The sequence below is a fragment of the Thalassophryne amazonica genome, chromosome 7 (assembly GCF_902500255.1).
Source record: "Thalassophryne amazonica chromosome 7, fThaAma1.1, whole genome shotgun sequence".
Taxonomy (NCBI): domain Eukaryota; kingdom Metazoa; phylum Chordata; class Actinopteri; order Batrachoidiformes; family Batrachoididae; genus Thalassophryne; species Thalassophryne amazonica.
Window position 1 is genome coordinate 120,830,457 of NC_047109.1, and position 22,807 is coordinate 120,853,263.

At 41.9% G+C, this 22,807-nt stretch overlaps 1 long non-coding RNA gene across 1 annotated transcript; it reads right to left on the reverse strand.

Moving 5' to 3' along the window:
* Positions 1 to 13,735: 13,735 nt before the first annotated feature.
* On the reverse strand, positions 13,736 to 21,689 carry LOC117513397. The gene is made up of 3 exons (XR_004561611.1): positions 21,679 to 21,689; positions 19,275 to 19,282; positions 13,736 to 13,859 (listed from the first exon to the last, which is right to left on the reverse strand). It is a non-coding gene; the product is annotated as an uncharacterized LOC117513397 (long non-coding RNA).
* Positions 21,690 to 22,807: the final 1,118 nt, after the last annotated feature.

Sequence of the window (22,807 nt, forward strand, 5' to 3'; positions counted from 1 at the left end):
CGGAGCCGAGTCTCCAATTCGCCCAGCCTGGCCTCCAAAGCTACGAATAAGCTGCACTTATTACAAGTACCGTTACTGCTAAAGGAGGCCGAGGAATAACTAAACATTTCACACCCAGAGCAGAAAAGTGCAGGAGAGACAGGAGAAGCCGCCATGCTAAATCGGCTAAGAGCTAGTAGCTATGCTAAGCTAGCGGATTCCTAAAAACACGCAAGGTGAATAATGTGTAAATAATTTAGAGGTGATTCAGCAGAAGGAGTGCTTTAGTTACCCTGGCATGGCATTACCCTGACCTCTAGTAATACTGTGAGAAATCTTGGAGTCATTTTTGATCAGGATATGTCATTCAAAGCGCATATTAAACAAATATGTAGGACTGCTTTTTTGCATTTACGCAATATCTCTAAAATCAGAAAGGTCTTGTCTCAGAGTGATGCTGAAAAACTAATTCATGCATTTATTTCCTCTAGGCTGGACTATTGTAATTCATTATTATCAGGTTGTCCTAAAAGTTCCCTAAAAAGCCTTCAGTTAATTCAAAATGCTGCAGCTAGAGTGCTGACGGGGACTGGAAGGAGAGAGCATATCTCACCCATATTGGCCTCTCTTCATTGGCTTCCTGTTAATTCTAGAATAGAATTTAAAATTCTTCTTCTTACTTATAAGGTTTTGAATAATCAGGTCCCATCTTATCTTAGGGACCTCGTAGTACCATATCACCCCAATAGAGCGCTTCGCTCTCAGACTGCAGGCTTACTTGTAGTTCCTAGGGTTTGTAAGAGTAGAATGGGAGGCAGAGCCTTCAGCTTTCAGGCTCCTCTCCTGTGGAACCAGCTCCCAATTCAGATCAGGGAGACAGACACCCTCTCTACTTTTAAGATTAGGCTTAAAACTTTCCTTTTTGCTAAAGCTTATAGTTAGGGCTGGATCAGGTGACCCTGAACCATCCCTTAGTTATGCTGCTATAGACGTAGACTGCTGGGGGGTTCCCATGATGCACTGTTTCTTTCTCTTTTTGCTCTGTATGCACCACTCTGCATTTAATCATTAGTGATCAATCTCTGCTCCCCTCCACAGCATGTCTTTTTCCTGGTTCTCTCCCTCAGCCCCAACCAGTCCCAGCAGAAGACTGCCCCTCCCTGAGCCTGGTTCTGCTGGAGGTTTCTTCCTGTTAAAAGGGAGTTTTTCCTTCCCACTGTAGCCAAGTGCTTGCTCACAGGGGGTCGTTTTGACCGTTGGGGTTTTACATCATTATTGTATGGCCTTGCCTTACAATATAAAGCGCCTTGGGGCAACTGTTTGTTGTGATTTGGCGCTATATATGATTGATTTAGTTAAGGCACGTAAAGATTACACTGGGAAACAAATCGTAATCTAGATAACTAGATCAATCTAACTGTGCAGATTAAACAGCTAACAGATACAGAAAAACACCGCTGTGCTCCGGAACAGGAAGTGATACAATACCGCAGTAGTTGCTCTAAGCAGGCCCTACACCAAGCTCTCCTAAACAGAAGCAGAAATCTACTCGATGCACACAAAGCACTCATTGCCCACACTAAACCACAACAAATCCACAACTAAACTGCATTAAACCACAAAAAACCTCACAAAGCTACAAAAAAACCACTAGGGGTGTCGGAAAAAATCGATTCACGTCCGAATTGCATTTCTTATTTATTACGATTCTGAATCAATCCAAAATGTCCAAGAATGGATTTTTAAAAAGCATTTCTTAAACATTTTCTTGCTTAATTGCTGCGTGTACTGTTTGTCAGGCAACGGCCTCCGTACTACAGCATCCATGCAAGGGGAGGGTCCGGCGTCAGTGTTGCCAGATGTGCGATAATTATCGTATTTGTATGATAGTTTTGCCCTCTGTACGATATACGATCAATAATGGGAACAAATACAAAATGTACGATAATTTCAGTTGGTTGCCCAAACACACATCTCTCTCTGACACCCAAGAATCATTTCACAGGTGTTGCCCTCAGGCGGCATCAAAGACACACCACACACAGGGCTGCTGCTAGCTTTGGCCGGCCCGGGTCAAAGTCATTTGAAAGAACACCCCCCTCCATACAAAGTAATGAGTTCCCAATTCTCGGCCCTGCCCCTCCCTCCCTGGGCCTGAGACAACTGACCTGTAATGTAGACTGTTTTGGCTGCACATGCGCACATACGTAGCTTATCCCACCCCCGTCACCATCACCACACACACACAAGTTTTGAGCCTAGCAGCTAAGCGAGAAGAGAGAAACTGTCAACACGACATAAAAAGAAAAGTTCCTAAATGAGTTCAGAAAACAAAGAGGAGGGTGAAAGTGGAGGAGAGAAGAGAAAGGCAGAATCTGAAGAGCAACATAAAAGTAAGCATAGGCCACAGACATATCGGACAGAGTGGGAGAAAGATCCCAAATTTTCCGGATTTTTGAAACCTGTCCCGGGAAGTGATGCTAAGGCATATTGCCGTTGTTGCAACCTTCAAATGGTAGCAGAGAGCACAGTTTCGAAAAACCATGAAAAGTCGAAGAAGCAGTCAGAAAAAAAAGAAACATCTTGCACCATCTCAGAAGTCAACAGCATACTGCCTACAAAAACCACCCGCAAAACCAAAACTAGATGAGGCTGTGAAGAGTGCCGAGATCAAACTTGCAGGCTTCATGGCAGAGCACAATGTGGCTATGAGAAATTCTCACCATTTGGTCTTAGTCTTGAAGGACATTTTCAAAGACTCACAAATTGCCCAAAACATGACCCTTGGACACACGAAAGCGACTGCCATAACAAACCATGTGATTGGCGATTGTTATGCCGAGAGCCTTGCTGAAATTCTGAAAATGAAGAAATTTAGTGTTTTGATTGATGAGTCAACTGACATTAGCAATGTGAAAACACTGTGTGTCGTGGTGCGTTTTTTTGATGAGGGACCACAGAGAATTCAGACAAGGTTTTGGAAACTGGTGCAGCTCTTCTCCAACACAGACGACCACAGACTCGCAAGAGAGGGAGCCACTGAGGAACGACTATACACAGAGATGATCAAGTCATTCACGGATGCAGGTGAACCACTTGAAAACATTGTGGGCTTCGGGTCAGATGGCTGCAACACAGTGATGGGGAAACATAACTCTGTCTCTAGCCGCCTCAGGAGTGATTTTCCAGGCATCACAGTGCAGCGTTGTGTGTGCCATTTGCTGCACCTTTGCGCAAGTGAGGCATGCAAACAGTTCCCTCGCAGGTGTGAGGATTTAGCTAGAGACATTTATGGGTACTTCAGAAACAGTGCAAAACGCATTGCGCAGCAACGAGAGTTTCAAGACTTCTGCCAAGTTCAGCCCCACAAAATGCTGAAGCCTGCACAGACTCGATGGCTGTCACTGAATGACGTAGTGAAACGTGTGTCTTTGCAATGGGATGCTCTCCGCCTGTTCTTCACAGATCAGTGGCTTGAGGCCAGACTTACCTCTGCAGAGGCAATCTTCAATTCCCTAAATGACCCGTCTCTGCGCCTTTTCTATTATTTCCTTGAGTGGGTGCTACCAAAATTCACAGACCTCAATCAGCACTTTCAGAGTGAAAAAGTGGTAATCACTTCATTGATGAGCAAAGTCTGTGAGACTTACAAAGATCTGTTGCTGACTTTCATGGACAGGGACTATGTGATGCGCACTCCACTGAAAGACACTGATATCAGAAATGGCCCAAAGGTCACACTCAGCTCAGTGTACCTGGGCATTAAAGTGATGCAGCATATGCAGCAGGGAAACATTTCCCCAGCCAACCTGACAGACTTCTTTGTGCACTGCCAGAATTTCCTTCAGATTGCCTGCGGGGAAATCAAGAAAAGATCTGATTTTGATGATGCCCTCTTAACCCACCTTGCATGCCTGTCTCCTGCCACTGCAAATGATGCAAATGAGCATCCGTCTCTGCTCCCCCTCATGCAGCAGGTACCACGCTTGACTGACACTTCAGATACCGATCGTCTTCAAGCCATTGATGACCAATGGAGAAGATTGCCCCTCGTGGGTTTGAGTGAAGATACGAAAGCAATGGATGTGGATGAATTTTGGAATCACATCTCTAAGGTGGAGGATTTACAGGGGTTGCCCTATTCAATGAACTGGGAAAGTTTGCCCTGGATGTGCTCGTCTTTCCCCACTCCAATGCATCATGCAAGTGAGTTTTTTCCAAAGTGAATCTAATCAAAACAAAACCACGAAATCGGCTCATTACAGACACTCTCAACGGAACTGTGCACAGTTCAGAGTGTGTGAGGAATGCTGGTGGGTGTCACGCCTTTCAACCTACGAACACTATGCTGCGGTCCATGACTGCCTCCAATCTCTACCGTGACAGGAAGATTCCCCAACCAACAACATCTGCACAAGTGGCCATGGCATCGGATGACGACAGCAACCTCTTTCTAGTCTGGTAATTAACATGTTTGTGTCCCTTCACAGACAAAAAAAAATCTTTCTAGTCTGGTAGTGCATTTGCATTCTTTTTGTGCCATAGTTTCCCCATTACTAGTCGGGGTTTTCACGTATCCCATAATCCCTTGCACGCCAGAGAGTCGCTGCAGTCAAAACAACATAGAGAATCCACACGATGACAGTTGCAAATGAATATTATACTACAAGGTCACGTTAATAAGAGACTGTTGCATGATACCCTGAAAACCTGCTAAAACAATTATAACAAATAATCCGTGTCTGCTACGTTTAATCTGCGTGGAATTTAATAAGCGCAAACCAAATTTCTGACATATTATATATATTAGTCTGGAACAAAGAGGACAAACAGTGTTGTAAAGAACAATAATCAAGATGTTAAAGAGCAAACTTCACTTTCCCCCAGAACGACATGATCAGGAAGTGACTGTAGCTCACAGCAGCTCCCATTGAAAATGACGGAGAGACAGACTGTGATTCTCACATGTTTACATAATACAAACACAATAACAACATCTATAAACCCAGAGAATATATTCATGAGAGTTTTAGGCACAATATAAAAATAGTTTTATGTTGCGATGTTAATGGTGTTGTCTGTGTGCAGCGGTTAAAGTGCAGCGTGATCAGAGCATCTCAATGCAGTTCTCACTGTTACTGAGATCTCACAGCGCGGCGACCTCTCCGAGGTTTTGCGGGATTTGAAACCTGAAAAGCCTCAATAGGGATATTGTGAATTACTGTTTAAAAATGTGACATGAAATTCTTTGAAAATTAAAAAAAAATGCTAAAATAGCTACGTTGTATGCGTTTTGTTTGTGTACGATAATTTCTCCCAAAATACGATAATTTTGAGGTTTTGGTATGATAGTTGCATACTTCCTATCTGGCAACACTGTCCGGTGTGCTTCAAACATTCGTGAGCTGCAGCTTAGCATGACGGATGAAGAGCTAATTCAGCCAGCGCCGTCTTTGCTGAAGGCAAATGTTTGGGTGCATTTTGGATTTTATTATTTGCTGCGTAAGAAGGAGCTTGACATGACTTATGACATTAAACTACACTAAACCAGAACTAAACCACAACTAAATCCCAACAAAAGGACATAAAACCACAACCAAACCACATTAAATAACAACTAAACCATAGCTAAACCACAATTAAACCACACTAAACCACACTAAATAATTAAACACACTAAACCTCATTAAACCACAACTACACCACACTAAACCACATTAAACTACACTAAACCACAACTAAACCACAACTAAATCCCAACAAAAGGACATAAAACCACAACCAAACCACATTAAATAACAACTAACCCATAGCTAAACCACAACTAACCACACTAAACCACACTAAATAACTAAATAATTAAACACACTAAACCACAACTAAACCCGGTAACGCGTTACTCTAATCTGATCTTTTTTTTTTTGTAATGAGTAATCTAACGCGTTAATCTTTCCAAATCAGTAATCAGTAAATTAAAGTTACTTCTCCATGTCACTGTGCGTTACTATTATTTTTCATTGTGGGTCGATAGCAGTATTAAACTTGGTCTGTGGGCAGGAGGTCGGGGTTCGACTGAACTGCCCACTTTAAGTGAGCTGTGAGCTTTTCATCCACGGTTTTTTGCAGCTGCTCAACTCGTCCTCACCTCTTAAAGCGCGGTGATCAGCACACCTGCACTGAGCTTTACAGACATTTTTATACTTTTTTCCTCCTTTATTTAGAATTCTGAGCTGAGCCGCTCCGTATCTGCTCATTAAAAACAGCTGATCCTCCGCGACGTGTCAACAACTAACACTGTTTTCCACTCAAATGCACCTAAACACTCTTTCTGAGGACCACATGATGTGAAAACACAATAAAACTTTCTTACCTGTAAATCTGGTCACGTTTTCTGCATAAATAAATGTTATCCATTCTTTGTGCTCAAACGCCAAAGCAGGGGCGAATCCATGGATGGAATGGGGGTGTGGGGCAAGGATGTGCCCCCCCACAACACCCCTAGATTAAAAGTTCATTTTTGAAGCCGTTTTTTACTACAACTACTAATACTACTTATAATAATAATAATTTCGACAAGTAAAATGTTTAGAGAGAATTTAAATGTTAGAAAAATGTTAGAATTTAATAGTTACATTTATAAACAATGTAGGTTAGAAATGGCAAGTTTTACTGTTACAGTGCTGTCAACAGTTAAATATGAGGTCAACAAAGAGGTCTTTATTTTACTTTTTATAAAACAAGTATTTATTTTCATTGAAGTCAAGAAAGGGTGACTATAAAGTAAGTTTTGGCAAAACAGGTATCATTGTCATGTTGTCGGCAGCTGGGAAAGTAACTAAAAAAGTAACTAGTAATCTAACTTAGTTACTTTTACAATTGAGTAATCAGTAAAGTAACTAAGGTCCTTTTTAAGGAGTAATCAGTAATCAGTAATCAGTAATTGGATTACTTTTTCAAAGTAACTGTGGCAACACTGACTACACCACACTAAACCACAACTAAACCTCACTTAACCACAACAAAACCTTACTAAACCACATTAAACCATACTAAACCACAACTAAATCCCAACAAAAGGACATAAAACCACAACCAAACCACATTAAATAACAACTAAACCATAGCTAAACCACAATTAAACCACACTAAACCACACTAAATAATTAAACACATTAAACCTCACTAAACCACAACGACACCACACTAAACCACAACTAAACCTCACTTAACCACAACAAAACCTTACTAAACCACATTAAACCATACTAAACCACAACTAAACCACATTAAACCACAACAAAACCAAAATTAAATCACATTAAACCAAACTAAACCACAACTAATTCCCAACAAAAGGACATAAAACCACAACTAAACCACATTAAACCACACTAAACCACAACTAAATCCCAACATGACATAAAAAACCACAACTAAACCACATTAAACCACAATAAACCACAACTAAACCACACTAAACCACAACAAGACCCCACTAAATCATGTCTAAACCACATTAAACCATCACAAAACCTCACTAATGTTGTGTGGGCCGCTGAAGAGAAGGTACTGCTGGCCCACCACCACAAGATGGCGCCCTGCTTGAAGTGCGGGCTTCAAGCACAAGAGAGCGCCGGAGCAATCAGGAGTGACAGCTGTCACTCATCATCCGTACCAGCTGTCACTCATCCACTACTCATCACCACCACCATAAAGACCGGACTGCAACGAGAAATCAGCTACCATTCAGGTAATTTCTCTGCTGACTAACATGTTGAGTAATAATCTGAACTTCTGTTGCAGCCGTTTTCCTGGTGTTTTCCTTGTCTGTGGGATTGGCGTTTGGTGTGACAGTGATGGCTTCGCCTCACACTCCAAACCAGATAAGTGGTTAGACAGGAGCTGCACGAGTGTGTGATTGGAGGTGGAGGTTCTCCCTCCTTTACTGAACACTGACTGTGGGATTACTGAGTGTGTGAACTCACACTCATCAATACTGTCTCTGTTCTCTGCCAGCAGTACCGGGTCTGACTGCTGAAGACAGCGGCCACCTGGGGCGCAGGGCTTGGCGGCTCCGGTGTTCTTCAGCTCCGTTGGTGGTGGAAGCTGTGTGGGGATCCGGCTCTTCTCTCTCCAGGCGTCTTCTATCGTCGAGCCTGCCCACACGTCACCTGGTGTATGATTGACAGTCACCATATTGTTATTGTCTGTACGTTGTTGTGCGATTCACAACATTAAATTGTTACTTTTGGCTTATCCATTGTCCGTTCATTAACGCCCCCTGTTGTGGGTCCGTGTCACATCACTTTCACAACAACTAAACCACAATAAACCACAAAAACCTCCAGAAACCACAACAAAACCTCACTAAACCACAGCAAAACCACATTAAACCACGACTAAACCACATTAAACCACACAAAACCACAACTAAACCACAGCAAAACCTCACTGTACCACAACAAAACTGCAACTAAACCACAACAAAACTGCAACTAAACCACATTAAACCACAACAAAACCACACTAAACCACAACAAAACCTCACTAAACCACAACAAAATTACATTAAAATCACAACTAAACCACATTAAACCACACTAAACCACAGCAAAACTTCACTAAACCACAACAAATCCTTACTAAACCACGCTAAACGACATTAAACCACAACTAAACCACATTAAACCACAACAAAGCCACACAAAACCTCAACTAAATCAGATGAAACCCCACTAAACCACAATGAAACCACATAAACCACAACTAAACCACACTAAGCCACCGCTAAACCACACTAAATAACAATTAAACCACATTAAACCACAGCTAAACCACACTAAGCCACCGCTAAACCACACTAAATAACAATTAAACCACACTAAACCACACTAAATAACAAACCACACTATGCCACTGCTAAATCACACTAAACCACAATTAAACTACACTAAACCATAGCTAAACCACACTAAACCACAACAAAAGCTCACGAAACCACACAAAACCACATTAAACCACAACAAATCCTTACTAAATCACAACTAAACCACATTAAACCACACTAATCCACAATGAAACCACACTAAACCACAACTAAATCCTAACAACATAAAACCACAGCTAAACCACATTAAACCACACTAAACCACAGCAAGACCTAACTAAACCACGACTAAACCACATTAAACCATAACAAAACCTCACTAAACCAAACTAAACCACAATAAACCACAAAATCCTCCAGAAATCACAACAAAACTTCACTAAACCACAACTAAACCAAAAAAACCACATTAAACCACAACAAAACCACATTAAACCACAATAACCACAACTAAACTACAGCAAACCTCATTAAACCACAACAAAACTGCAACTAAACTACATTAAACCACAAAACCTCACTAGACCACAACTAAACCACATTAAACCACAACAAAACCTCACTAAACCACAACAAAACCACACTAAACCACAACAAAATGACATTAAAATCAGAACTAAACCACACTAAACAACAAAATCTTACTAAACCACAACCAGACTACACTAAACCACAACAAAACCACAATAAACCACAACAAACGACATTAAACCACAACTAAACCTCACTAAACCACAACTAAACCACATCAAACCACACAGAACCACAACAAAACCTCACTAAACCACAACTAAACCACAAATCACAACTCCCAGCTCAGACCTTCTCTTACCCCACATGCAACTAACACCATTAAAGCAGCAACATGCAGAAAAACATCTGAAGATAAAACAAAGACAGTGTGCCATTGAGAACACTGTGGGTGAGAGAGACGGGGCACCTGCCAGCACGCCATACAAACAACAGCTCAATTAAACGCACCATCCCTGTTCAATTACCGCCACATCATCACAGCAATTTACCTCCGCTTGCAGCCAAACAAATGCACAGGTATGAGCGCCTGTGGAAACACGCCTGCACACCATGAGTGTAACGCTCAGAAAACCTGAGTGAATTACTGACTCACTGTGCAACTACTGCAAAAACAAACAAACAGTACTTTTCATACTGATCACACTTTGTGCAGGAAATGACAAATATTATACCCCATCACACGAATGGATATTCGAACTACAGTCGGGCAAGTCGAGCTGCATCTGAACCCCTCGTACATTCATGAGTGCATGGCGCACAGTCAGGCACAAACGCGTGGCCAATATGAATATAGTGACATGCACATCACTGCTGAGCTGTAACCGAACTGAGAAAACATCGTACAGGGTTCAGTGTGCAGTCACACCGCTGTCTGAATGCAATTGAAGCATTCTGGTCGCGTTCCGGGAACCTCGAAATGGATCAGGCATGCCAAATCCTCCTGGCACGTTACGATTGTGCCCCCAATGAACCAGACCCCCCCTCCATCCTGTGTAGGGCACAAAGGAGTCTGTGGCACGCCATCATTATGTGCACTAACCCAACCCCCCCCCAGCCAGCCTCCCATCTTGGACACCAGCATGGACTCCCCAAAAATTTATGTATATTTGTATTGTCTATTGTGTTGCTATCATGGCCCAAGCAGAGGGTCACCCCTTTGAGTCTGGTCTGCTCGAGGTTTCTTCCTCAAATCATCAGAGGTGAGTTTTTTCTGACCACTGTCACCTCTGTTCTTGCTCTGCGGGTTAGTAAGGTTAGACCTTACTTCTGTGACACACCTTGAGGCAACTTTGTTGTGATTTGGTGCTACATAAATGAAATTAAAATGCACTAGATGTGAACATTGTGCAATCACACCAAACACGCTCTGTGTCACAGCCAGTCAGTGAGTCTCAGAGCCGCGCTGCACTGCGCACGGCTGAACAGGCTGTCACATCCATCATAGGCTTGAGATTACAGATACAATGACATCCCCACTTATGGGACACATAATGTACCTGTATCATTGTGTCCAACATGCGCTGCAATACATCTTCTGACACATGAGGTGGACTGACAATGGATCTGTGATATCATACTCATTCTGGAAGTTACACTGCGATCACAGGTGCCTGTCTCCGTGGTGCACTGACACTCAGTGCGCCCATCTGAATAGGGGCTAACAGCCATTATAACATGTTAATACAGACACATCCTCTGACACATGAAGTGGACTGACAATGGATCTGTAATATCATGCACATTATGGGCATAAGTGGCGCACTGTGCAGAGCCTTTGACTCACCGTGGGGCAGGGCACCGTGTAGCTGCACGTGATGTTACAGCTATGATAATGGTCATAATTCACATACATTATACATTTTAGAATTCATCATAGTACAGAAACAGCATTAGTGAAGGTTACAAATGATCTTCTTATGGCCTCGGACAGTGGACTCATCTCTGTGCTTGTTCTGTTGGACCTCAGTGCTGCTTTTGATACTGTTGACCATAAAATTTTGTTACAGAGATTAGAGCATGCCATAGGTATTAAAGGCACTGCGCTGCGGTGGTTTGAATCATATTTGTCTAATAGATTACAATTTGTTCATGTAAATGGGGAATCTTCTTCACAGACTAAAGTTAATTATGGAGTTCCACAAGGTTCTGTGCTAGGACCAATTTTATTCACTTTATACATGCTTCCCTTAGGCAGTATTATTAGACGGTATTGCTTAAATTTTCATTGTTACGCAGATGATACCCAGCTTTATCTATCCATGAAGCCAGAGGACACACACCAATTAGCTAAACTGCAGGATTGTCTTACAGACATAAAGACATGGATGACCTCTAATTTCCTGCTTTTAAACTCAGATAAAACTGAAGTTATTGTACTTGGCCCCACAAATCTTAGAAGCATGGTGTCTAACCAGATCCTTACTCTGGATGGCATTACCCTGACCTCTAGTAATACTGTGAGAAATCTTGGAGTCATTTTTGATCAGGATATGTCATTCAAAGCGCATATTAAACAAATGTGTAGGACTGCTTTTTTGCATTTACGCAATATCTCTAAAATCAGAAAGGTCTTGTCTCAGAGTGATGCTGAAAAACGAATTCATGCATTTATTTCCTCTAGGCTGGACTATTGTAATTCTTTATTATCAGGTTGTCCTAAAAGTTCCCTAAAAAGCCTTCAGTTAATTCAAAATGCTGCAGCTAGAGTACTGACGGGGACTAGAAGGAGAGAGCATATCTCAGCCATATTGGCCTCTCTTCATTGGCTTCCTGTTAATTCTAGAATAGAATTTAAAATTCTTCTTCTTACTTATAAGGTTTTGAATAATCAGGTCCCATCTTATCTTAGGGACCTCGTAGTACCATATCACCCCAATAGAGCGCTTCGCTCTCAGACTGCAGGCTTACTTGTAGTTCCTAGGGTTTGTAAGAGTAGAATGGGAGGCAGAGCCTTCAGCTTTCAGGCTCCTCTCCTGTGGAACCAGCTCCCAATTCAGATCAGGGAGACAGACACCCTCTCTACTTTTAAGATTAGGCTTAAAACTTTCCTTTTTGCTAAAGCTTATAGTTAGGGCTGGATCAGGTGACCCTGAACCATCCCTTAGTTATGCTGCTATAGACGTAGACTGCTGGGGGGTTCCCATGATGCACTGTTTCTTTCTCTTTTTGCTCTGTATGTACCACTCTGCATTTAATCATTAGTGATCGATCTCTGCTCCCCTCCACAGCATGTCTTTTTCCTGGTTCTCTCCCTCAGCCCCAACCAGTCCCAGCAGAAGACTGCCCCTCCCTGAGCCTGGTTCTGCTGGAGGTTTCTTCCTGTTAAAAGGGAGTTTTTCCTTCCCACTGTAGCCAAGTGCTTGCTCACAGGGGGTCGTTTTGACCGTTGGGGTTTTACATAATTATTGTATGGCCTTGCCTTACAATATAAAGCGCCTTGGGGCAACTGTTTGTTGTGATTTGGCGCTATATAAAAAAATTGATTGATTGATTGATTGATTATGTAGCCCATAACAGGGCATGACCATGTATCTGGAACAGCCCAGTCAGGTGAGCTGAAAGTCAGTGCGACTTAGAGCCGAGCTGCACCGGGCATGGCTGAACAGGCTGTCACAGCTGTACACATCATATCACAGTAACACATACTGTATGAAGCACTGATGTTGCAACTGTATTACCAGGCCAACACAGTATGAATAGAATAAACAGTCACCTTTGAAATGGCTCCAGATGGACCCGTTCAGCGCATGCCAGCCAGCCTGCACAGGTGGGCAAACATTCAATCATCTTCATACTTTTATTTATTCCCCCTTTTGACAGATATGTGTCAGAAATCATTACATATGGATCAGGAACGTAATACAGCGATGTAGTTGGCACCACGGCGGCATCCATGTGAAATTAGAGGCATCTAGCACTTTTACAGGCCTCGGGTGATCTGATGGGGTCCTGCGCCCCTCCTGCACTTTTCAGTCCAGCCGATCAAACTGACAAACTGATTCTCTGGTGGGTAAGAGAGGAAGAAAGAGAGAGAGGGCGTGCATGCCATGTGGGGGGGGTTGTGGTGGAGCGCTCAGGACCTACATGGAGTGCTGTGTGACATACAGAGTCCCTGTACATGGGTTCACTGCACATTGGTGGCTATGACCAGTAATAACAGCTGTGCGTGTGCACGTCAGTGATCAGATGTCCGTAATAATCCGATCACACATGCACTACAGTGAAGCAATAGTCAGTGGCCTTGGTTTACATGTAATCAGTCCATGAGTTGGATGTCATTCGACACCCAGCAGTGTGACACGGCAGGTCTCCAACAGAGTGGACCTCAGAGCTTGCCCTGCCATGCTCCCCCCCACTTGCCTTCCACCCAGGCATGTACAACATTGGAGGGGCATTCTGCATATTCTTGCTGCATTCTGCCGGCACTGTGGAGTTTTGTGCTGTGTTTTTTATTTTTTGTCTTTTTAATGTTTGTATTTTGCATTTCATAAACCCCACTGATTTCTGCAAATCTAGCCCAAAATATACGACCTTTTCCACAGTACAACTTACATTGTTTTTGTTTGTTTTCTGACTTATTAGCTCTTTAATTTTGATTTTTTTTTTCCATTCTTGTATACTTTTTATCATTGGAATTCATGCTTGCATTATTTGAGTTTATTTTGTTTCATGCTTTGATTCCCAGGAAACCTGAAATAATAGTTACTCTGGTAATTATTATTAATCAGGAAAGTGTGATTTTCCCACAACCCGATCCCAGATAAGTGGTTGAAGATGACAGATCAAATCAAATGATCATCATCAAATGAAAGACTCATTAGCAGGCTTTTAATGAGTCTTTCATTGGATTCAGGTGTGTTAGAGCAGGGAGACAATTAAGAGTGTCAGGAAGGTGGATCTCGAGGACCAAACTTAGGCACCCGTGCACTAGAGTATACCTCACAGCATCGCCCCCCCAAACAAGTAAAAAATAAAAAGAAAGAAGTGGCCTACACTCCAGAAAATACGGTAATTGTTTCCACTCTCAATGCTAATCCTCCCGGTTCTTATTGTAGATCCTGCCCCTTATGAAGAACAAAATCAGTATATTCCTCAGTTTGAATTTATTGAAAGTCACAATGGAAATCAGGCCTGGTTTTTGAAGAACTTCTCTCACACATGAGATCCGCCTGTTCAGAACCAAGAACAATGGATACAAACAGTTTTATAAAACACTCCATGGGTGTAAAAAAGGCGGACCTTATTTCACAAAATCCTTCCTTTATTGGTCCCCGTGGGCATCCGAGGGAGGTCTCACCCCTGTCACTGACCCGCGTAATAACGGGACATTTATGATTTATAATGTAATCTGAATCTCTTTGTCCTAAGTGGTAAAACTGGTTAAATCCAGTTCGACATGCACATTCCAGCAGATAACAGAGAAAAGTACGAGGTCTGTTAGAAAAGTATCCGACCTTTTATTTTTTTCAAAAACCTGATGGATTTGAATCATGTGTGTTTGCATGAGCCAACCTTGAACCTTCGTGCACATGCGTGATTTTTTTCACGCCTGTCGGTTGCATCATTTGCTGGTAAGCAACCTTTGTGTGAGGATGGGTGGAGTATCTCGTCGGATTTTCTTTGCAAGGAAAATGGTGGAACGACTGGAGCAACGCGACTGCATCAAATTTTGCCAGAAACTGGGCGACAGCCAGGTGGAAACCATTCGGATTATTCAGACAGCTTTTGGTGACGATCCTCTGGGCATCACACAGATTAAGAAGCGGTACAACCGGTTTAAAGACGGCCACACAACGGTGGAGAGCGTGCCGCGCTCCAGGCGGCCATCAACATGCTGAAATGACCAGATCATTTCCAAAGTGAACGCTGTGGTGATGTGGGACCATCGTGTGACTATCCGAGAAACTGCGGAAGAGGTGGACATCAGCACTTTTTCGGCACATTCCACTGTGACAGAAGATTTGGCCATGAAAAGAGTTGCAGCAAAATTCATGCTGATGGCTTCGGCACAAAGCTGATGGCAGAGCAAAAGCGCCACCGTGTTGAAGTCTCAGAGGACATGTTGTGACATGCCCACCTCTTCCACCATTCGGAAGATTCAGACGGCTTTCAGTGGCTTTTCAGTCGTGTGACTATCCGAGAAATTGCATGATGGGACTGGCGTCAGTCCCATCATTAGGAGGGACAGCTGCCCTGTCATTAGGAGGGTACTAACTAGAGCACAGTAGGTGCTAATTAAGCAATTGTTTAGTCACTAGCCAATAGCAGTCTGCCTCTCGGTAGGAGGCGTATGGTTAGGTTTAAAACTCCAGCTTTTGTAGCTTCTGTTTGTTCTTCTTGACAAGGGTCAAGACAGAAGTCAGACTACCAGAGCAAGAATTTTAGCTGAGGAAGCTTCTGCGATTTGAAGCGAAACGTCCTCACGTCAAGCAACCCAGTCCAGTCGAAGATTCAAGCTTCTCTACTATGGAAACCACCTGGACAACTGAGAGCCTACACAGAAACATTGAGACCAACTGTGGGCATGAGGCCCTGGCCCTGGTACGTAAGCTGGAAAAGACTGCTAAAAAGATAGCTAACTTTAGAAACCACTTAAGATTTAACCTGAGATGCAAATGAAACAATGTTATTCCCAAAAGCATGAAGCAAAAGTCACTAGAAGCAGGTCACACAGCAGAAAAGATCCAGCACAGTTACCTTAGGAGGATTTTGGGTCTTAGAATTAGAAGGCTTCATTTTAAAATATTAGACCTCCAAAATAATCTTGATAGTCTGCACAAAAGGTTAGAAACCTTAGTGGGGGAAGAGGCCCATAATAAGATCACAAAGTTCATAGTTAAAATTCAAATGTCTGAGCATTTAAAAAAGTAAGGAGTGGCAAATCAGGAAGTTTTACTTTCAAGGGGAGTATTTTTAAAGATACACCCAGACAAATTAGTGACAACAGGGAAAATTGGGGCCAAGATCAACAACTTGCTCAGTGACTCCAGTACATACGAACGTCTGACGAGAGACCCCACGAGTGGCTATAAGAAGAAAATCATTAGCTACCTCCAAAATCTGGAGAAAGAGGGACTCATCGACAGGCAGACATACTACAGACTGTAACCTGGGGACGCCACTCCATGCATCTATGGACTGTCCAAAATTATATTGTATGTAGCACAGATTCCATCACATACAATTTGGCCAAGCACCTCAAGTGGATTTTGGCTCCTCTAGTGGGTAACTCAGACCACCATGTGGCGAACACACAAGATTTTGTGAACAAGATCAAGGACCTGCAGCTGGAGGCAGATGAAACTATGGTGTCATTCGATGTGACATCGTTGTTCACCTGCATCCCCACCGCTGAGGCCGACTCAGCTGTGAGGCAGAGACTGCTGGAGGATGTGTCTCTGCCTGAAAGGACCAAACTCACACCAGACCACATCTGCCAACTCTTGGAGATCTGTCTCAACACCATGTATTTCCTGTTTAGAGGGAATTACTACAGACAGATCCATGGTTGTGCGATGGGGTCTCCGGTATCCCCCATTGTGGCCAATCTGTACATGGAGCGAGTGGAGAAGACAGCCTTGATGTCCTTCACGGGCTACTGTTGGTACTGTTGGTATGATTGTGAACTGAGTAAACTGACTCTGAAAAAAAAAAATCACTAGCTTAAATTAGCGTGATGCTAACATCATCTGCAGCTACTATGTGATCTCATGTATTGGCTTTAATATTAATGTGAGTGCCAACAGGTGGCTGACTAAACTAAAATACTACAACTGTAGTTAAGTCAGATGTAAATTAGCTTTAAGCTAACTCTGGTACAATGCATCAAATGGAAATATTTATGTTCTTTATTGTACATGGTCCCTTTATAAATAAACAAATAAAAAAGTGTTGCTTTGTAAAAACTGCAATGTGCATAATTTATTATTTTGCATTGGAGTTGTTTAAAATACAGATTGGGTTAAAAAAGAGATGTGCTATAGTCAAGAAATAAAAATTGATTAATAGAAGCTGTTTAAAAATAGATAGATAGATAGATAGATAGATAGATAGATAGATAGATGATAGATAGATAGATAGATAGATAGATAGATAGATAGATAGATAGATAGATAGATAGATAGATAGATAGATAGATAGATAGATAGATAGATAGATAGATACTTTATTGATCTCACAATGGAGAAATTACATTTACACTCCAGTTACCTCAGACAGCAATTAGTCAATAATAAGTTTATGTTCAGGATGAATAGTCATGATAAAATGCACTGTTTGTAAATGCATACAGGGTCATTTACAGTGATTTGAACACTACATTTATCCTGCATCTGGTTATATTTATGAACATATTCAGTGTGTGAATAGTACAAGAATCATTGATGTGATACAACTGGACAGAGTGTGCTTACATTTTTATGTTTTCTGCACTCTATGAGTAGACTGTTTTTTTTTTTTTTGGACTGCTGGATTAGGAACTGATTCAGATTGTGAACCCTGGAGGTTCGGTGGTGAGCTAAGAAGGACAAACGATTTGGACAGAACGGTGCACGGTGTGGTCACCAGCTGTGGGATCCACTCCGGAGAAACCCAGAACTCATCTCACTTCAGTCTGACACAGATAAGAACCAGAAAAATAAAAACCTACCATTGATCACACAGATGTGTGAAACATAACTGAACTGAATCCTGAAGAAGAGACACTTTTATTTTTTTTTATCCTTTATTTTTATTAAAGAGCTCTATTTTTCTTTTTTTTTGCACTTTATAACACTGGAAAGTTTCTTCTGTTCTGGACAATAAATTGTCAACGTTAAAGTCCATGCTTTCTCACTGACTAAACGGGGGAATCCATCTCTCCAAACCTAGAGAGAATGTAGAGGTCCATAGTGTGCCACTCTCAGGCAGACAGGCACTACATGAAACTAAGTAAAATAACTACTTTAATACCAAAACGAATAAAGAAAACAATAATTATACACACAAATATATCTAACACTCAATTCAATGCAATCTACCAATGCACCCCATGTAAACATCTTTATCCAACATGGAACCACATGATGGTGAACGTGCAGCTGAGTGGAACACAATCGTCTGCAGAGGCAGGAACCTCACTGTGCAAGTCTCTGCCTCAGTGGAGATCAGTGCCAGGGAAGAAAGTCGTCCTTCATCAGTCCTGTTCCAACTCTATGTTTGGAGTCAGTTTCTTACTGGACGTCCACACAACCAGACGTTACGCACGTCCCGCTCCGTTTGAAAAGAGCGGGTCTTCTGTTGTCTGAAGCAAAAATTGTTTCAGTGTGTAACCCTCCATTCTGAAAGTAAAGTCCAGGCGAGAGGAAAAAATAAATGAACAGCTGCTCTTGTAGTTTGCTGTCACTTATTCTGCAGCTGAGGACTTGCTGCAAGAAGAATCCCTGGGATCACTAGCACCCCCTAACATGAGGCAGGAGAACTGCATGCCTCACCTGGTGCGTTTTTACAGCTGTTTTATTACCATTCACCACACAAAGCACGTTACACACACATACAGCTGTTTACATAAAAACACTGTACATTATGTACATCAGCTAAACTATAGAATTTAAGTTCATACAGCCAAAGTCTTTGATCGTTTTAATGGTGACATACAGTGAGACAGTCTGAGTGCACAGCAGGCCAGCAGTCAGTCCAGTGAATGAGCAATCCAAGGTGAGGCTCAGCTGGCTGCTGCCTCACCGCACGTCTCTGCTCAGTATTTGAAAGGCAAATGTGAAAATTCAGCGATTTCAAATAAAAAAAAAATCTAAAACTGGTGAAGTTAAAAGGAAAATAACTTTATAGTACAAATCACTGGATAAATATAACCATTTAATTTATTTTTTCATTTAACATTTTTTTCTTTCTGTGATGGCGGGTGAAGCAGGTGAGACACAGCCTCACCTGCTTCACCCGCCTCCTCTGACCACATGTCACTGTGCCAATGTGGTAACCTACAAAATCCTACAGACATTACAGTCATCAAGCATTTGTCAATATCTCTGTCCCCCTGAACATGATCAGTCTGAACATTACACAGACGAAAACAGCCTTAATGTTGGCTCAGAGATCACCCCAAGATTTTTAACCCTTCAACGACAAAAGATTACATCATTATCATGTCAGCTGATCCTACAAATGTCTGAGTCCAGTAAGCATCTTCTCAGTCTTCACAGACATCTAGAGTCAAAAATGACATGACATTCAGCCTTTAACTGGAAACAACCCTCCAAAATATGCGCACCCCCCCCAACTTGCCCCCACCAAAAAAAAAAAAAAAAAAACAGGAAGCAGAGGACAGAATGTTGGCGAGACTAACCAGGTGTGTGTTTGGATGGTGTGGGCACTGACATGAACTGAGGAGGAGGGGTAGGACTGTGAGGTCAGCCAGGGGTCACACTGTAATTACAAACCACAGTCCCCATGGCCCCGTGGGGTCAGCGTGGGGTCCGCGTGGGGTCCCCGTGGGGTCCCTGTGGGGTCCGCGTGGGGTCCCTGTGGGGTCCGTGTGGGGTCCGCGTGACCTCATGGACTCCTGACTGTATCCAAGAGGAATAAAGGCATCAGGAGCCGTGGAAAAGCCACAAATACCACCACAGGATTTCACACCTTTTATATTTTACTCAAACGAACATTAATACTGGAAGAATAATAACTGGAGAGTTCAGGATTAAAGCTCCATCCTCCTAAATATATGGAAGAAAACCTCTAATATTTGAGGGAAGCATCATCATACTGCTGTCATAAAAAAAAAAAAAAAAAAAAATCAGAAATGTAATAAAGTGGTTCTGAGAACCAAGTTACACTATTAATGCCAAAGCGGGAACATTTTGAAAGAAAAACTTATACTTGTAAGTAAAAAGTTGTAATATTTGGAGAATAATGTAGCATTGAAAGAAAAAAGTTCAGAAACTATGTCTAAAGTTGTCATGTTGTGAATAAAAAAAAAAAACCCAAAAGAAAAAAAATCACACTCTGATGAAGATAAAGTTCCACAAGAAAATAAAGGTTTTAAAAAGTTGATATGAACTCAAAGTTGTTCTGTTTTGCAGGAAAAAAATCATATACTTTTGAAAATAAAGTTACACCATAAAGGTCAAAGTTGAAATATTTTGAAGGGAAAACATCACTTTTAAGTGAAAAGTTGTAAAATTATGAGAAAGGTCATAAAATTATAACACTAAAGTTGTCATGTTTTAGAAAAAATTATATTGCGATGAGCATAAAATTCTAATACCACAAAAAAGTTGTGAAGAAGTTACAATATGATGAGCCTAAAAACTAGTATTTTGCAAAAGATGTTTTCCTATTATGAGAAAGTGTCAATGTGTCTTTATGTGATCATTTGTTTCATGTGTGTCTAATGTTGTTTTCTTGTGTGTGATGCACTGAGCTTTTTGCACAACCATTTCCTATGTGGTTTTTTAACTACAAATGGCAAATAAACTAATCTTGAATCTTGAATCTTGATCTTGAAAAGTTATAACCCTATCATAAAAATGCTCTGTTTAAAAAAAAAAAAAAATCTAACATGTAAATGTTTTGGGGGTTATTCTGTCACATGGACAAAGTTCTGATTGTGGTTTTTTTTTTTTTTTTTCTAAAAAACACTTTTAATGAATTAATTTGTTTGTTTTTACAATGTGAAATTTAATGTTTAATTTACTTAAATTTTTAATAAATGACTAAAACCACAACGTCTCATTGGGCTTTACACCATGCAGCACCTTCTGTTTGTGGATGTAATCATTACCAAAGTAACATTTTATATTTTAAATGTTACATTATCAAAAACACTGATGTTTAAAAAAAGTTTTTATTTTATTAGAAAACAAAACAAACAAGTTAGTTGTCATGTTTTGAGGGGAAAAATATTATTGTTTGCACAATATAGTCCAAAGGGTATATAGTCCACCCACCCTTCAGCTGTTGGATTTGGAGGGCTCTCTGTTGGGACTGTTTACACAGAGACTGCTACCTGCTGCTTTGGACTTGAACTAACAGTCTTTTTCAAGACTTTTTTACTTTTTAATTTTTTTTTTTAACTTTTACTGTGCTCCAACGCCTAAGGAAGACCTCTAACGGTCGAAACATCGCGACGGAGCACTTTTATCAGCTAACTTTCATTAGCGTTGGCAGGCTAACTAGCTTGCTAACGCTTTCGTTTTTATTTTTTTTTATTTTTATTTTATTTTAGCACCGTTGTCGTGCGTTGCCTGTGCTGCTTCATGGCCTGTTTGGTGCCTTGATTGAGGCACTCCTTCTGCTGAATCACCTTTGGGTTATTTACACATTATTCACTTTGTGTGTTTTTGCGAATCCGCTAGCTTAGCATAGCTACTAGCTCTTAGCCGATATAGCATGGCGGCTTCTCCTGTCTCTCCCGCACTTTTCTGCTCTGGGTGTGAAATGTTTAGTTATTCCTCGGCCTCCTTTAGCAGTAACGGTACTTGTAATAAGTGCAGCTTATTCGTAGCTTTGGAGGCCAGGCTGGGCGAATTGGAGGCTTGGCTCCGCACCGTGGAAAATTCTACAGCTAGCCAGGCCCCTGTAGTCGGTGCGGACCAAGGTAGCTTAGCCGCCGTTAGTTCCCCCCCTGGCAGATCCCGTGCAGTCGGGAAAGCAGGCTGACTGGGTGACTGTGAGGAGGAAGCGTAGCCCTAAACAGAAGCCCCGTGTACACCGTCAACCCGTTCACATCTCTAACCGTTTTTCCCCACTCGACGACACACCCGCCGAGGATCAAACTCTGGTTATTGGCGACTCTGTTTTGAGAAATGTGAAGTTAGCGACACCAGCAACCATTGTCAATTGTCTTCCGGGGGCCAGAGCAGGTGACACTGAAGGACATTTGAAATTGCTGGCTAAGGCTAAGCGTAAATTTGGTAAGATTGTAATTCACGTCGGCAGTAATGACACTCGGTTACGCCAATCGGAGGTCACTAAAATTAACATTGAATCGGTGTGTAACTTTGCAAAAACAATGTCGGACTCTGTTGTTTTCTCTGGGCCCCTCCCCAATCAGACCGGGAGTGACATGTTTAGCCGCATGTTCTCCTTGAATTGCTGGCTGTCTGAGTGGTGTCCAAAAAATGAGGTGGGCTTCATTGATAATTGGCAAAGCTTCTGGGGAAAACCTGGTCTTGTTAGGAGAGATGGCATCCATCCCACTTTGGATGGAGCAGCTCTCATTTCTAGAAATCTGGCCAATTTTTTGGGATCCTCCAAACTGTGACTGTCTAGCGTTGGGACCAGGAGGCAGAGCTGTGGTCTTATACACCTCTCTGCAGCTTCTCTCCCCCTGCCATCCCCTCGTTGCCCCATCCCCGTAGAGACGGTGCCTGCTCCCAGACCACCAATAACCAGCAAAAATCTATTTAAGCATAA